The sequence below is a fragment of the Scyliorhinus torazame genome, chromosome 12 (genome assembly GCF_047496885.1).
Source record: "Scyliorhinus torazame isolate Kashiwa2021f chromosome 12, sScyTor2.1, whole genome shotgun sequence".
Lineage (NCBI taxonomy): Eukaryota > Metazoa > Chordata > Chondrichthyes > Carcharhiniformes > Scyliorhinidae > Scyliorhinus > Scyliorhinus torazame.
This window is the reverse complement of record NC_092718.1, coordinates 206,628,582-206,646,451: the sequence shown is the minus strand read 5'-3', so window position 1 is coordinate 206,646,451 and position 17,870 is coordinate 206,628,582. Positions and strand designations below refer to the sequence as shown.

At 47.8% G+C, this 17,870-nt stretch overlaps 1 long non-coding RNA gene across 1 annotated transcript; it reads left to right on the top strand.

Annotated features, from left to right (window-relative positions):
* Positions 1 to 241: 241 nt before the first annotated feature.
* Positions 242 to 16,420, top strand: LOC140386916 (uncharacterized). Its single transcript, XR_011933710.1, has 3 exons — positions 242 to 532; positions 14,958 to 15,035; positions 16,089 to 16,420. It is a non-coding gene; the product is annotated as an uncharacterized lncRNA (long non-coding RNA).
* Positions 16,421 to 17,870: the final 1,450 nt, after the last annotated feature.

Genomic DNA, 17,870 nt, shown 5'->3' with positions numbered 1-17,870 from the left:
AGCCAGCTGACAGAGGTCATGACAGGAACAGCAGGTTAAAATGTCAGCTCTGCTGAGACCTTAATGAAATGATTGCGATGGTGATGAGGGGAGGGCGGAGGAGGGTGGGGTGATGTGGTTACAAGACCATTGAGCTACTCATGTAGGTCAGAGGTTATTATTGCGCACTCTGACCTGGCTTCCTGTTGTCGTATGGATACTTGGCCAGCACTGCCCCGCCATGTAGAGTAGCAGACAGTACAAAGGGTGCGCTCAGGATGGCCCATCACGGCTTGGGTTTCGAGCTGTCGTTGGATACGGTTCTCTTTAAACGGGTCGGGGAAATTCCGATTCAGGTCAAATCCATTTTTATTATATCTGCCAAAATGAAAAGTAAGGCAAAATAGTTATTTCTAAGCTGGAGCTTCAGCCGGTTCTTCAGATCGCTGGGGTACAGTGATGTACCGGCAGTGTTTCGGCACACCGCACGCTGTACTGGGGAAATTCATCTAATAACATGGCATTCACAAAGATTGGAAAAGCTGGCATCGCTGTAAGTGCCGTGTGTTTGAAACTCACACTTTATTTTCATAGACATGGTGTGATGTCTTCTTCATCTGTCCACCTCCCCCTATTGATTTTTAACATGAATTTATTTTAACCACTTTATCTTAGCTCCCTGAGGCCCAGCTTTCTCTCCCTTACACTCAATTCAGGATTTAACTCGACCATTCTTATTTGTTTCCCTAACCTGTTGCTCTTCCTTTCTCTCACTCTCGTCTTCATGTCAACAGCATCCAAAGGAATTACTGTGTTTAGGACAAAATGATTCTGTAATGAGAAAAGCGTCAGGCAATACACAGCTTGAGAACCATTTACTTCGCTCCTCATCAAACGTCTGACTGTGCAGTTGTATATAAAACCTCTCTGTCAAATACTACTGGTTCTACGCACAATCCTTCTCCCACACAATGGCCCAGCCACACTCATTCAACAGTCAACTGACCTTTAGTCAAGAGCCATTGATACTTGTTGAGGATGAAGAGCTGGGGCTGAGCTTTAGAGCTAACGGAATAGGGGACAATGTAGGTTTAGTTTCCACTTTGCTCCATTTATCCTCAGGGCCATGTCAAGTGGGGGTAGTGGGGAGGGGGAAAGCAGAAAGTTATGCCTTGAGAAATCGCTCACACCTCCTGGTGGATCGTTACTCAGAAACATTGGCTGTGATCTGGGAGCAGGCCGTCTGCCCAACATTTCAGCAGCAGAGACATCAACACCCAGGGGGTCAAATGGTGGAAAAGAATTTACAAATCTAAGAAAGAGATCCATCAAGAAAAGGAAAGAATATTAATCAAACTATGTTTCAATAAACCCACAACAAGAGTGGAGCAAACCACATGCATAAAGTATTGCCAATTCCCAGTATTGCATTGCAGGCTATTTTCAAAGATGGAAATCTCACAAGAATTTGCATCTACGTGTTTGTTTTATCGTAGTTAATCCCCAAGTGGCGTCGCAGTGGTCAGATTGGCGCCAAGTGAGAATAGCAGAATTAGGAGAGTCAAAAGCATAGCCAAGAAGATATTTAAGTCAAAGAAGTTTGTAATGCTCAGGGGGGGGAAGTAGTAATGAAGGAGTGGGTGGAGATGGGGGTTAGGGAGATAGAGGCACAGCTGAAGTCTTCACTGGAAATGCAGAGCAAAGGGACAGGAAGAGAGGGAGGTACAGAGTCTGAATTCTGAAACACTTTGATAATATCTTAATATTACGAGGCTCATTAAGTGTACATCTGTAAACACTTTCCTGGTGACTAGTGCGTATACTGTAGTGTCAGGGGCAGTAAAGGTTCACACTAACTTCTGATGACCTGGGCGGTTATTTCTGGTAAGTTACTAAAGAAAGTATTTGACTGCTTGGGTTGCCCATTCCATTGCATTACGCCAATGCGCTGCCTTGACTTCAGGTTGTGATCTTATTCAATCCACTCTTCCCTCTGCCATCTAGCGTCTAAGCTCTGGGACTTCATCTCCAAACCTTCCAATCTTTTCACCTCTCTTCCCTCCAGGAAGCTCAAAATCTACCTCTTCCACCATCTTTTAGTCCTAATGCCTCCAATGTGGCTGAGTGTCAGTCTCTGATTACACTCCTTTGAAGCACCTATGGATGTTTTACCATATTAAAGATGTTGGGGTGAATTCTACGTTGGGAGGGATTCTCCGTTGAGGGGATTCTCTGTTCCCCCAGCGGTACACCCCCGCCTGCGGGTTTCCCAACGGTATGGGGGGGCTACAATGGGAAAACCCATTGGCCAGCGGTGGGAACGCAGAATTTGATTTGATTTCTTATTGTCACATTAGCCAAAATTAGTGCGCCACCGAGAAGCACGTGGCTGGGGAGAGGGGGAATTCACCCTGTTGTTGTATAAATACAAGTTGGGGCTGGATTCTCCATCGGCGGGATCCTCCACTTCACCGGCAGCCGCGGGTTTCCCGGAGGCGTGGGGTGGCCACAATGGGAAACCCCATTGGCCGGTTGCCGAGACAGGGGATCCCATTACCGGTAGGGGCGCGCCGCAAAATGGGTCTGGCGGGACGGAGAATCCTGTAGCTTGTTTTTCCTCGCCTCGCCATTCTCATTCGGTGATCTCAAATTCTTAAATAATGAAGAAATCCATGCCATCATGCAGCAAGACTTGGACCAAGTTCAGGCTTGGGCTGATAAATGACAAGTGACATTTGTGCAACACAAATGAAGGCAATAACCATCTCAAACAAGAGAGAATCTAACTATCTCCCCTTGATGCTCAATGGCTTTACCATCACTGAATTCACACCAGTTAGGGGAGATGGTGGCGTAGTGGTGGTGTCATTAAGCCAGCAATACAGAGGCCCAGGCTAGTGTTCTGGGGACATGGATTTAAAATCCCACCCCGACAGCCGGTGGAATTTAAATTCAATTAATGAATCTGGAATTGAAAGCTAGTCTCAGTAATGGTGGCCAGGGGCGAGATTCTCCGACCCCCCGCCGGGTCGGAGAATCGCCGGGGGCTGGCGTTAATCCCGCCCCTGCCGGTTGCCAAATTCTCCGGCACCGGAGATTCGGCGGGGGCGGGAATCGCGGCTCGCCAGTTGGCGGGCCCCCCCCGCCGATTCTCCGGCCCGGATGGGCCGAAGTCCCGCTGCTAGAATGCCTGACCCGCCGGCGTGGATTAAACCACCTCTCTTACCGGCGAGACAAGGCGACGCGGGCAGGCTCCGGGGTCCTGGGGGGGGGCGCGGGGAGATCTGGCCCCCCACAGGCGGGCCTGTGCTGTGGGGGCACTCTTTTCCTTCCGCCTTCGCCATGGTCTCCACCATGGCGGAGGCGGAAGAGACCCCCTCCACTGTGCATGTGCGGGGATGCCGTGAGCGGCCGCTGACGCTCCCGCGCATGCGCCGCCCGGCAATGTCATTTCCGCTCCAGCTGGCGGGGCACCAAAGGCCTTTCCCGCCAGCTGGTGGGGCGGAAATCAGTCCGGCGCGAGCCTAGCCCCTCAAGGTTAGGACTCGGCCGCTCAAGATGCGGAGGATTCCGCACCTTTGGGGTGGTGCGATGCCGGACTGATTTGCGCCGTTTTTGGCGCCGGTCGGCGGACATCGCGCTGACGACGGAGAATTTCACCCCATGAAACTATCGATGGTTGTAAAAGCTCATGTGGTTTACTAATGCCCTTTGGAGAAGCAAATCTGCTGTTCTTACCCTGTCTGGCCTACTTATGAGTGCAGATCCAGATCAATGTGGTTGACTATTAATTGCCTTCTGAAACGGTCTAGAAAGCAGCTCAGCTCACGGACAATCAGGAATGGGCAACAAATGCCAGCCTTTCCAGTGACGCCCACACCACATAAAAGAAAAAGAAAATCAACTATTGGGATCGCCATTGATCAGGAACTGAACTGGGTCATCCATATAAATACTGCGGCTACAAGAGCAGGTCAGAGCCTGGGCATTCTGCAGCGGGCATCTCACCTCCTGACTCCACAAAGGCTGTCCGCCATCTTGACAAGAGTGACATTTCTCTTGCCTGGGGTGAGTGCAGCTCCAACAACACACAAGGAGCTCAATACCATCCAGGACAAAGCAGCTCAGCATTCACTTATAATTCACATTGCACAGTGGCGGCAGTGCGCACCATATACAAAATGCACTGCAGCAACTCGCCAAGGCTCCTTTGATAGCGCCTTCCAACTCCACAACCTCTACCACCTAGAGGAACAAAGGCAGAAGGCGCCTGGGAACAGCACCTCTTGAAAGCCCCCCTCCAAGTCAGACACCATCCTGATTTGGAAATGCATTGCCATTGCTTTGCGATCGTTGGCCACGTTCCTGGAACTTGCTATTTAGCAGCGCTGTGGGTGTGTCTATCTTACATGGACTCCAGTGGTTCAAGAAAGCAGTTTACCACACCTTCTCAAGAGCAATTGAGGATGGGGTGTAAATGCTGGGCCTCGCCTACGCTGCCTACGACCCACGAAAGAATAAAACAAAGAATCAGAGACAAATTTTGAATTCAGCCGTCAATCAATCCTTATTGTTTATGTAAATTATAAACTTAATGTATGGTAAAACAAAAATGTACATGTTATTTTACTTTGTTGCATTTAAATCCAATCTTTCCAAATCCTAATTGAAGCCAATATTTGGTTTTCTCTGTAAACAGGGACATCATTAGTTAAATATGTAGGTCAGTGCAGAGGATTACTGTCCATGTGATGTGAACAGAATTTGACATTCACATTTAATTTCTAAGGTTGCATGATGCAGACCCCGTTATACTTTATGCTATCTACTTAATGTTCTGAAATTAACTCTTTCTGTGAGAGATCTGGCCAGCTGGCAGTGTTGGCCTTAGCTCATCATTGCTGTGCTTTATAATCCTCTCCTTGACAGCAGGTTTGCAAACCGTGTTGTAAAATCTGGATTGTAATTACATTACTCTTTTTGCTTTGAAAATAATCTCCACTGCCTTTGCGGTTTCGGGTTATACTGATTCGATGGCTCTGTTAGTTAAACGCTGTACCTTACTAGCACGGGTTAATCGTTAGTGCAGAGGGGTTGGGGTACAAGAGTAAGGCAGCCTTAATCAATAATATAGAGCTTTGGTGAGACCACACCTGGTGTACTGTGTATAGTTTTGGTCTCCGGGGTCTAAAGAGGGATGTATTCATGCCTTAGAGGAGCTGCAACAAAGGTTCACTAGATTTCTTCTGGAATGAAAGGGCTGTCCTGCAGGGAGAATGGGCTAATGCTCTCTGAAGTTTCGAAGAATGAGAGGTGATCTCATTGAAATGTATAGCATTCTTTAGAGTTTTTGACAGGGTAGATATGGAGAGGACGTTTCCACTGGCAGGAGAGCCTTGAACTAGGGGCCCTCGGCTCAGGATAAGGGATTAGCTATTTAGGACGGAGATGCAGAGACATTTCTTTACTCAGAGGATTGTGAATCTTTGGAATGCTCAACTCAGAGGGATGCTGTTGAATATATGGGGCTGGTTTAGCACAGGGCTAAATCGCTGGCTTTGAAAGCAGATAAAGGCAGGCCAACAGCACAGTTCAATTCCCGTACCAGCCTCCCCGAACAGGCGGTGGAATGTGGCGACTAGGGGCTTTTCACAGTAACTTCATTTGAAGCCTACTTGTGACAATAAGCGATTCTCATTTTATTTTCATTTCATTTCATATGACAAATTGTTGAATACTGAAGGATATATATATATATGCGGTGAGAAAATGGAGTTGGGGCAGTTTTGGCATAAATGACAGAGCAGGATTGAGGGGTGATGTGGCCTACACCTGCTCCTAATTGTTATGTTTTTATGTTGCTAGTTCAATTTGTGGTCTCTATTCAATTAGCTCATGTCGGTGTGGCTGCGGGTTAGGGTGCTATCGTTGGCCTCAGTGGCCCCTTTATAAAGGGAGTGGACTAATCCATTGCTGGCCATTGTGCAGTGTCCCAGCGTGTGTGGCATTCCATTGAATTAATACCCCCATTCCCTGTCCTCCTTTTAACAGTCTTGAGGGTATCCCGCACTATGGACCTTGGTGGTTTAATGGTTACAGCGAGGTACCTGCCAGCTCTGTGACTTGGAAAGAGTTAAAGTTATCTGACCCAGATAGTGTAAGGGATCAGAAGCTTGCATTTTGAATCTGTCTGAATATCGAGGTTTAATCTGTCAGCTCTTGAGGATTTATTTGATTTGCTGTAACCATCTGTCACGAGAGTTGAATGATGCTGCAGCTTTTATTTCAGGAAGTGCAGGATTACAGATGCTTTACTGTGCAGTAGGCAGCTTTCAAGTTGTTACACTGCCTTGGAGGCAATGCTAGTTATTCAGATTCTACCCCTTGTTATTGCAAAACCGACAGCGAGTGCTGCAGTTCCATGTGCATTGAAATAAGTAGCAAGAAAATAATCCTAACCCACATCCCACAAATTGCATCCCAATATTTCTAAAAGCATAATGAATGTAAAAACTATTTTATAAATGATTTCGGGACTCATTTTCTTTACTGAATTTTAAAACAGCAATTGATTGAGTGTGGTCAGGTTGACTATTACATTGCAGAATTTTGATTTTAAAATCATTCTGTCAGATCTCACGGCCATTTATTCATCTTTCTTTATTTCTCTTTTATTTTTTCATAAACACTATCTTGAACATAGGAGTCAGCTCGGGAAGCACCACCAAGTGTTGAGGTTACTCTCCACTAACATGAATGACTTAGTGACAATTCAAATTCATTCTTTTAATTCAGGTGATTTATATTATTTCAAAATGCCAGATCTAGGATTAATTGCAGGGAAATGTTAAAGGTGAGCCAAATGGAGGTTTCAAAGCATCGCCGCTTTTATCAGATATCAGATTAAAATACAGCTGCATATTTTTTAATTTGTTTGCAAAACGTGAATAAATTTGACGAGCTCACATTTATTATCCAAACTGCGAGCTTTGTAAATCTGGTGGGTCCTCTTTCCAGGCAATTGGTTGCACAACTGAGAGTCTTGCTAGATTACTTGAGAACACATTAAAGACCTGGCGATGAACTCGTTCTTACAAAAATAACCTGAGGCACGATTTTGGGCGTGTTTGGTGGGATGTTTCTCGCTGGCTTTTTGGGTGAGATCCACACCGCTATTGACACTTAGCAATTTTTTGGGCCTTGGGGAGTTTCTCCCTGGTCAAGCCCAAAGGGCGTGATTTAACAGACTTGGACGTGTTTGGCAGGGTATTTTTCAGTGCCTGAAGTGTCGAGAACTGTCCCGCTATCAAACGGGACTCTTTTTTTTTCTGCCGTCAGTCGTGAACTCTCTGTCAAAGCCACACTTACCTCACTTCCTGCACTGACGAGCTCAGCTTTTCAGTGCAGGAAGAGGTCCGGCATATTTTTAAATGCCGCCCTAATCTCTCGACTCCCTCCTCAGGCTGCCCGCCGCGGCCTCCAGAACCCCCCCTCTTACAGACAGGGCACCTCCAGGCCCAATCCCTGGCACGGGCAACCTGGTACCTGGGCACCTTGGCACTGCCAGCCTGGCACCCCAGCAGTGCCCCTGCCAGCCTGGCAGTGCCACAGTGGCACTGACAGGGTGTCAGGGTGGTGCACAGGACTCACCTGACCATGGCGCGGGTGAGTGGATTCTTCTCTGGGATGGAGGACAAGTGTGAGTGTCGTTCTCAGGAGCCAGCTAACTATGCTCATATTGTCCCAAGATAATAAGATTTATTCATTTCCTTTTTCAAAGAGCTATCCATCGTCAATTGTTAAGGTGTTTTGTTTAGTTCCTTGGGGTTAAGTTAATTTGTACTTTTGCCTGTTTGTCTTGTTCTTTGATATTGTAACTAGGGTTAGTTGTTTTATTTTTTTTTATGAGGAACATTTTTTCATAAATGTATTTGTTTTTAATGACTGGTGCAAGGTGCTAGTGCCTGCAAGGGCCCCCCGCTGTGATAATTATCCCAGCTCACCCCAATCCACCCTGAGACAGAGCCACCCACCATCTCCAGTGCTCCAACAGCCAGCACAGTCAAAGCAAGAAATTACCTTATTTTTAGGCTTTTCAACCATCAGTGGAGCCAGTTACCCTCTATTAGGGCAGCACGGTAGCACAAGTGGCTAGCACTGTGGCCTCACAGCCCCAGGGTCCCAGGTTCGATTCCCCGCTGGGTAACTGTCTGTGTGGAGTCCACACGTTCTCCCCGTGTCTGTGTGGGTTTCCTACGGGTGCTCCGGTTTCCTCCCACAGTCCAAAGACGTGCAGGTTAGGTGGATTGGCCATGCTAAATTGCCCTTAGAGCCCAAAAAGGTTAGGAGGGGTTATTAGGTTACGGGGATAGAACATAGAACACTACAGCGCAGTACAGGCCCTTCGGCCCTCGATATTGCACCGACCTGTGAAACCACTCTAAAGCCCATCTACACTATTCCCTTATCGTCCATATGTCTATCCAATGACCATTTGAATGCTCTTAGTGTTGGCGAGTCCACTACTGTTGCAGGCAGGGCATTCCACGCCCTTACTACTCTCTGAGTAAAGAACCTACCTCTGACATCTGTCCTATATCTATCTCCCCTCAATTTAAAGCTATGTCCCCTCGTGCTAGACATCACCATCCGAGGAAAAATTAAATCACCTCTTAACCTTCTTCTCTCTAACGAAAACAGCCTCAAGTCCGTCAGCCTTTCCTCATAAGATCTTCCCTCCATACCAGGCAACATTCTGGTAAATCTCCTCTGCACCCTTTCCAATGCTTCCACATCCTTCCTATAATGCAGCGACCAGAATTGCACGCAATACTCCAAATGCGGCCGCACCAGAGTTTTGTACAGCTGCAACATGACCTCATGGCTCCGAAACTCAATCCCTCTGCCAATAAAAGCTAACACACCGTACGCCTTCTTAACAACCCTCTCAACCTGGGTGGCAACTTTCAGGGATCTATGTACTCGATGGGCCGAATGGCCTCCTTCTGCACTGTATGTTCTATGTTCAAGACAATGGTTTAGTTCCATAGCTTACTACAATATTGTAGAAACAGTCTGAGGCCTCTACAAGGCCTATCAAAGTATCGGCTGATAGAAGTTCCTTTTGTCAGAACTTAAAAGGTGGAATTTTCCCAGAAAACTCTTAAATTCAATCCCCACGCCCCCCACGCCCCACAAGCACCCCCTCCCCCTCCCCAACCACTTGCTCATGCCTTCCTCACACCACAGCACTGTGCGGGTATTTACCCCTCAGGGACTGCAGCGGTTCAAGAAGGCAACTCACCATCACCTTCTGGCAGGCAACCAGAGATGGTCAATAAAGGCTGGCCTGGCCAGCGACGCCCATATCCCGTAAATACATTTTTAAAAACTAACCTGCCTTGATGTAGGGGGTGAGAGAATGATCGGTACAGGAGAATAACATACCTGTGTTAAAACGCAAGAAATCAGGGCGACTAGGGTGGAATTGCAACAATTCCAGATTCCATGCCAAATTCCAAAGCAGAAACCAAATTCTCTGCCCTCTCCAGTCTCCGCACGTTTGAGACCAAAGTCTTTATCTTGCATGTGAAGGGAACCAGAGCAGTCATGTCAACTGTAACAGAGCGAATGACTATTGAGCAAGTAAACAATGTTTTTAGTAACACAGCGACAAGCTTATGAGGTGACTCAGATCATTATTTCAGTGCCTGGCAGTTCATCGACTTGTCATGGAATTTACAGTGCAGAAGGAGGCCATTCAGCCCATCGAGTCTGCACCAGCCCCTGAAAGAGCACCTTACTTAAGCCCACACCTCCACCCTATCCCCATAATCCAGCAACCCCAACTAACTTTTGGACACTAAGGGCAATTTAACGTAATCAACCCTCCTAACCCGCACATCTTTGGACTGTGGGAGGAAACCGGAGCACCGGGAGGAAACCCATGCAGACAGGGGGAGAACGTGCAGACACCGCACAGTGACCCAAGCCGGGAGTCGAACCCGGGTCCCTGGCACTGTGAAGTGACAGTGCTAATCACTGTGCTACTGTGCCACTGTCAAATGGCTGTCACATACTGTTTTGTAAAGGAGCCCAAACTCTTTCAATGTATCGGCTCTGAAATGGCACCATGGGGAGGTGGGGTTTGACCCTTATAACAGTTTAACATTGGCATCTGAAGTTTCTCTCTCTGCAAGTTTCAGCAGAGGCAATAAGCCATTAACCCTGGCAAGTTTACATCTCTGCTGACTTAATAAGAAAATAATTTCAGATGAATGACGTGGAGTCGCCGGTTTGCCACGTGTTGGTCACGAGCCTCCTGGGCTATAAACCGATAGTTACATGCCGTAGATTTTAACGTTTCAAATTCTTCTTACCGTCCATTTACCCCATTACAATCTCCAAACGCAGAAATCGCAAACCCATCGGGATTCATAGCGGGAAGGATGTGAATCCTCATGCTGTCCACCAGCGCAGTAACATTGGGATCCAGACCCTAACCGGTGGCGAGATATTGAACCAGGTGCAGAAGCAGTTCCCTGCCCACAGGCTGCAAGCAAGGCGGCCAGTCTCAGTAAACTCATATGTGGAGATTTAGGTTTACCAGATGCAATGAATTTGGTGATTGATGGAAATCCCTGTTCATATCAACTGTAATTGAGAGAACAAATTGATTTCTTATTCATTATTATAACAATCGTTTGAGTATCAAAGGAGGTGCCGTGTGCCACTCTCATGTGATTTTGTACGCTTGGGATAGCGACATGAATTCCAGTTTAATCTGAAATCAAATTGAACAGCATGTGGATATTGTCTGCACTGTGCGTAACTTTATCAATGATAAAAGCAAATGACTCGAGGTCGAAAATGTCCACTGGAAATTTAATTGCCAGCCTTTTGCTAATCAAGGTGGCAGTGGCTCCGCAATCTGTTACGCCAGATGCAGGGTGGAATTAAGGTTGCCCGTGGCAACGCCAAAGTGGCCGCTAAATTTTGCACACGTTTCTCCGTTCCAAGTCAAAGGTTTAATTTTCTGGGCTGTTCAGTTTTCCTGCTGTTGGAAGAATGCCATAAGGGAAAGTAACAAAAAATGCATGTTGCTTGTCTGGCACACATCCCATATCCAGAACAAAATGGTGCAGCAGCAGCATTCAGCATTTCCAACCAACAACTGTTGATATTGCTTTGAAATGTCAATTTTAGAATAGGTTTACTCTGGAAGGCACGAGTTAAAAAGGGCGGCAACTGTTTTGGTTTATCTTTCAATCGTGCCCCAGTTCTCCATTCCAAATTGGCAAAATGTTGAACATAAGAATAAAGCTTGGAATGAAGAAAAAGTCATAGAGTCAGGGCTGTTTACAGCATGGAAACAGGCCCTTCGGCCTAGCTTGTCCACGCCGCCCAATTTCTATCACTAAGCTAGTCCTACTTGCCCGCATTTGGCCCATATCCCTCTATACCCACCCTGCCCATGTAACTGTCTAATTGTACCCACCTCTACCACTGCCTCTGGCAGCCCATTCCAGATGCTCCCCACCCTCTGTGTGAAGAGATTTCCCCTCTGGTCTCTTTTGTATCACCTGAGGAAGGAGCAGAGCTCTGAAAGCTAGTGACATCGAAACAAACCTGTTGGACTTTAACCTGGTGTTGTAAGACTTCTTATATTGCTCTCACCTTAAACCTATGCCCTCTAGTTGTAGACTCCTCTACCTTTGGGAAAAGAAGTTGACTATCTACCTTATCTATGCCCTGTCATGATATTCAAGTGAACATCACAGCACATACACACATACATAATGATGGACAGATCAACAGACCAATTAGCACACACAACACGACAGCCAATCACAGACAAGAGCATACACAGTACAAAATAAGGAACACGACACTTCCTGGGCAGTCCAGCAGGAGACGGCTCAGGGCAAGGACCTCCATCCCAGACACACAGACAGTCACCATGTGCTGAGTACCAGAGTTTGTTATATAAATAGTTAAAAGAAATTGTTATAATCTGCCTACTTACCATTGGCTGGGGACTAATGACTATCCCACAATCCTGTGGGAGTATGAGCTTCCCCAATGAGGGGGGCGGAGAAACCACTAGTAAACTCCTAGTATAAATAAAGCTGGCCAGTTCAGGAACCAGCAGGAAGGAGTATGTAGCAAGGGAAGTTACTGCTACTGTTATGTATATATGTTATAGTAAATAAATGTTATTACTTTGTATCCTTAAAACTCATGTTGGATTCTTCGTGGCCCTTACAAAACTGGCGACGAAGGTTAAAGTGAATAGCTGTCTACACTGCTGAAGCCACCTCCCTGGATTTTTGTTGGATACAGGTTGGAAGTTGTTTTCTATTATACCATGCCTCTGTACGGACGTTTGGATGTTTTTGATGCTGCGCTGGAAAGCTGGAACCAGTACACACAACGGATGCGTTACTATTTCTGGGCAAACAATATCATCGAAAACGAGCGCCAGGTGGTCATATTGCTCACCGCCTGCGGCCCGCATACGTTTGGGGTGATTAGGAGCCTTACGTACCCAGCTGCGCAGGACACCAAAACGTTTGATGAACTTGTGAATATAGTGGGGCAACATTTTAACCCAACCCCGTCCACGATAGTCCAGCGTTACCGGTTTAATACCGCTGAGAGGACCCCTGGAGAATCCCTTGCCGATTTTCTATCCAGGCTACGCAGGATAGCGGAGTACTGTGACTATGGTGAGACCTTGTCAGAAATGTTACGCGACCGTTTGGTTTGCGGTATTAACAATGCGGCCACCCAGAGAAAGTTGTTAGCGGAGCCAACATTGACTTTTCAACAGGCCATTCAAATAGCATTGTCCCGAGAGAGCGCAGAGCGAGGAGTACAGGAGCTACAGGGAATGGAAGTGCATGCCTTGAGCACGCTTGCATGCAGATTTTGCAGGCCCTTTTCAAGGATCCATGTTCCTTCTACTAATTGACGCCCAGTCCAAATGGCTAGAGGTACATAAGATGCAGGGGGCAACGTCCTGCGCAACAATTGAAAAGATGCGTTGTCTTTTAGTACGCATGGCCTCCCCGAGGTGCTGGTCACGGATAACGGCACTCCATTCACGAGTGAGGAGTTTGCGAGGTTCACGAAGATGAACGGCATCCGCCATATCCGCACTGCTCCTTACCACCCGGCTTCAAATGGGTTGGCAGAGCGCGCAGTGCAGACATTCAAAAGAGGCCTAAAGAAGCAGTCTTCCGGATCAATGGACACGAGACTGGCTCGCTTTTTGTTTACGTACAGGACCAACCCCCATGCAGTGACTGGGGTAGCTCCCGCAGAACTCCTAATGGGCCGGAGACTTCGCACCCGCCTTAGTATGGTTTTCCCGGACATTGGCGCAAAAGTACGCCGCACACAAGAACGGCAGGGACAGGGATTTTCTCGGCATCGGCCGATTCGGCAGTTTGCGCCCGGTGACCCTGTGTTCGTTCGGAATTTTGCTGGCGGTGCCCAATGGGTTCCTGGTGTAATCTTTCGCCAAACGGGCCCTATATCTTACCAAGTGCAAGCCCAGGGTCGCCTCCAGCGAAAACATGTAGACCACGTTCGGTCCAGAAGACCATCCCCTCAAAAGATTCCCCGCCCCCGTAGCTCATTTCAACAGCCGCAGAGACCAGAGGCAAGGGAAGGTAGTCCTCACAATCTTCCACTGGTGCCTCACTCGAAGCCTGCGCAGGTTGTTACGGGACCGAATGGAGATAGAGACGCTGACAAGACGGAGGCAGCAGACTCTGACTCCGAGATGGAGACAGAGGATGCATCAGAGGGGGAATCCTCGGGTCCACGGGCCGTGGATATACAACCGTTGCGCCGTTCGTCACGGAAACGCCGGTCTCCGTCTCGTTACATGCCGCCTGATCCAGCGCCGCGTGCAAATGGTGTCCGGCCTGCGGCCAAACGAGTCCGACGCCCTCCTTCGCCAGGGTCTTCGGTGGATTCCTTGGACATTGGGGGGGGAGGGATGTTATAACCTGCCTACTTACCATTGGCTGGGGACTAATGACTATCCCACAATCCTGTGGGAGTATGAGCTTCCCCAATGAGGGGGGCGGAGAAACCACTAGTAAACTCCTAGTATAAATAAAGCTGGCCAGTTCAGGAACCAGCAGGAAGGAGTATGTAGCAAGGGAAGTTACTGCTACTGTTATGTATATATGTTATAGTAAATAAATGTTATTACTTTGTATCCTTAAAACTCGTGCTGGATTCTTCGTGGCCCTTACAAAAGAAATAAAACTGCGTTGTACCAATCGCAACCGTGTTGGTTCATCTGTGTCTCAGAGTACCCAACACTTCATGCCCCTCATTATTTTATAGACCTCCTATGCTCCAGGGAAAAAGTCCCAGCCTCTCCTTATAGCTCAGACCATCAAGACCTGGTAGCATCCCCGTAAATCTCTTCTGCGCTCTTTCTAGTTTAACAATATCCTTCCTATACTAGGGCGACCAGAACTGAACACAGTACTCCATGTGTGGTCTTACTAATGTCTTGTACAACTTCAACAGGATGTCCCAACTCCTGTATTCAATATTCTGACCAATAAAACCTAGCATGCTGAATGCTTTCTTCACCACCCTGTCCACCTGCGACTCCACCTCCAAGGAGCTATGAACCTGTACCCCTAGATCTCTTTGTTCTGTAACTCTCCCCAACTCCCTACCATTAACTGAGTAGATCCTGCTCTGATTTGATCTACCAAAATGCATCACCTTACATTTATCCAAATTAAAATCCATGCAGCCAACAGACTCCAAGATGCAGCCTCCCTAGACCCTCTGTCACATAAGCATAACATAGGGTTGCCAACCCTCCAGGATTGGCCTGGAGTCGCCAGGAATTGAAAATCAATCTCTGGGGCATTGCTGTGTGCAACCCTGGAGACAAAATATATATTTTTTATCTGTTTTCTTTAAACATTTCTTTTTTCCAGATATAAAAATATTGAAAATGGGGGAAAAAAAGACTTTGGCTGTTGGGTTCCCCCGACAAGGAACAGAAACCCAAACATGTAAATATATATTTAAATATTACCCTTGTTACTATTTCTTAATTTTAAACTGGACTTTTCTGCTGAACAAAGACAATTAAGATGGCTGACTCTCTGCCTGGAAATTACCCCAGCCGTCTAGAGAACAAATTATCTTCCTAGTCTCGGGAATGTCACACCTCATTATACCCAAGAAGCTTCCAGCAGACCACATGGGGTGGGACACACTAATTTCAAAAACTTGAAAACCCATAATGGTTGAGATATTATCAATCCTGAAAACAAAGCCAAGTCCCAGACGCTGGATAAATATCCATTGTTGCAGTCACTGTGGAAAAGGAAGGTCACATGACCCAAGGCAGCACAGTAGCACAGTGGTTAGCACAGTTGCTTCACAGCTCCAGGGTCCCAGGTTCGATTCCCGGCTTGGGTCACTGTCTGTGCGGAGTCTGCACGTTCTCCCCGTGTCTGCGTGGGTTTCCTCCGGGTGCTCTGGTTTCCTCCCACATTCCAAAGATATGCAGGTCAGGTGGGTTGGCCATGATAAATTGCTCTTAGTGTCCAAAAAGGTAGGGTGGGATTCCTGGGTTACGGGGATGGGGTGGAGGTGTGGGCTTGAGTGGGGTGCTCTTTCCAAGGGCCGGTGCAGACTAGATGGGGTGAATGGCCTCCTTCTGCACTGTAAATTCTATGATTCAATGATTCTATGACTCTATAAGACACTGTCCTTTTGAGCAGTTTAATATTACATTTCTGAGCTGTGCGGCCAGTCTGCTGTTTAACATCCACCTGGCAGACCGCACAGAAACAGGCTCTGTCCAGGTTGGACCACTGGTCTATCTAACCAGACTCTACTGGAAGACTTTGGATCACTGCCTACAGAACTTTTTTTTTCACTAAACGCATTTTATTCAAGCTTGTATCAAAGTAGGTTACAGCAAATAAACACCTGGGGAAACATTCTTCCCAACAAACAACGAACAGCTCCTCAAACACGGTCACAAACATCCCCCACCTTTTCTCAAACTCCCCTGCTGAGCCCCTTAACTCATACTTTATCTTCTTGAACCGCAGGAAGTCGTACAGGTCACCCAACCATGCTGCTACCCCCGGTCACTGCCGACAGAACTGATGCCGCCTATGTCTGCCTACTTCATCTTGCGACATAACACCACCTTTAGAAGTGAATCTTACAACATCAGTCTCCAGCCAGCCATTGATTGCCTCAGTGAAAGAGTTACTCATTGGACCCTAATCTGGGACTCTGAACTCACATGGATCAATATTCATTTTCCCTGTGATATTAAACCTCCTTTTCTCTATCCTCCCTTCACTGTGTGAATGCAGAGTGGGATGTTGCTAACACTTCTTTTGGTGCGAGTTTCGAATGTGCGAAATAAACTAACCTGCTGAATTAATCCTAACTCGAGTTTGCTGTGAGATTATAAGTAAAATTGGATCACACAAAACTGAGGGGCTGGGAAAATTCTTAAATTTTTCTTATTCTTAAAAGTTTCTTAAAAACTAATTGAAAACACCTTCTGTTTACAGATGGATGGCAAGAGAAAAATAGTGCTGTTTGTACTGAACCCTACCTGTGTATGTCACAAGCATCATACAATTGGGTAATGAGTCATTTGCTTTCCAATTGGCGTAGGGAGGAATACATCACAAGGATGGATGTGTTGGCTGACTAATGAATGGAGGGTGGGGCAAGTCATGTGGTGAGACCCAGGTGCGCATATTTAGGCCCATTTAAATATGCGTTCATTGGATTCATCCGGGGCCTGGGATTCACTGACCTCCCAAGAGAGGCCGCAACCAGGCACTGTTTGATGCTGGTTCATAAAGTCATGAACCAGTCGTGGTGGCACCTTGGGGGGGTCTCACTGGGGAGCTGAGGCCCCTGTCGAGTGGTTAGGAACAGGGCAGGGTGGTACCCTGGCACTCCGCTGGCACCTGGGCACCAGGGTGTCAGGTGGCAGTGCCAAGGTTCCCACGTGCCAGGTTTCTCGTGCCAGGGGCTGGGAGAATGGGGGCCTTACCCATAAAAGGTGGGGTGGAAGGGGAGCTCAAGGACCCCGGAAGAGGTAAGTTGGGTGGCGGGGGATCCATTGTAGAGATGCAGAGGAGGGGATCGAAAAGTCAGTGGCTGGACTCGCTGTTCCTGAGACTAAGTGTTGATGCCGGAGCAGGATTCGTGGAATTCCATGACAGCAAAACCGCACCTGGACTGATTCAACGACTGGTAAGGGGCTCACATTGGAGCCACGTGGACCACGTGGAACACAATCGATGCCAATGGAAAATGGTGCCAGGTCCATGATTGGCTCTCAGGAGGCCAACAATGTGCAGCCGCATATACACGCTTCATTCCCCACACACATCATCCCAGCCAATAAGATGGCACTGGAGCATGCCCGTCCTGCTGATAGGTCGGTGGGGCCAGAGGGTCGGTTGGGGGCAGAGGGCACCTCGGGGGGTGGCCTGGCGGGACACCCATAAGACCGTTGCGGCCCTAAGTTCACAGCGGGCAGTCAGTGGCGTGTGCAGTTGCATGGCTGCCTTGCCGGCTGCGGCAATGGTCTTCCATGCCCGTCCACCCTGACCCCACAGCCCACCTCCGGGCCACCCCCTGCTACTCCCCCCCCCCCCCCCGGCCCTGGCGGAAGCTCTCCGACCAGCGGCACAGCTGTCAGCAAACTATGGCGATGTTGGAGACTTTCTGAACCCCCTCGCTCTCCCTCAGCAGCCATGGCGCCTGTTTCACGATTTTTCAAAGCACAAGTGAGCCTCACCGTCGGGAATTCGGCCAATTAGAGGTGGAGAATCGCAGAGACCCCGGAGAATGCCGGG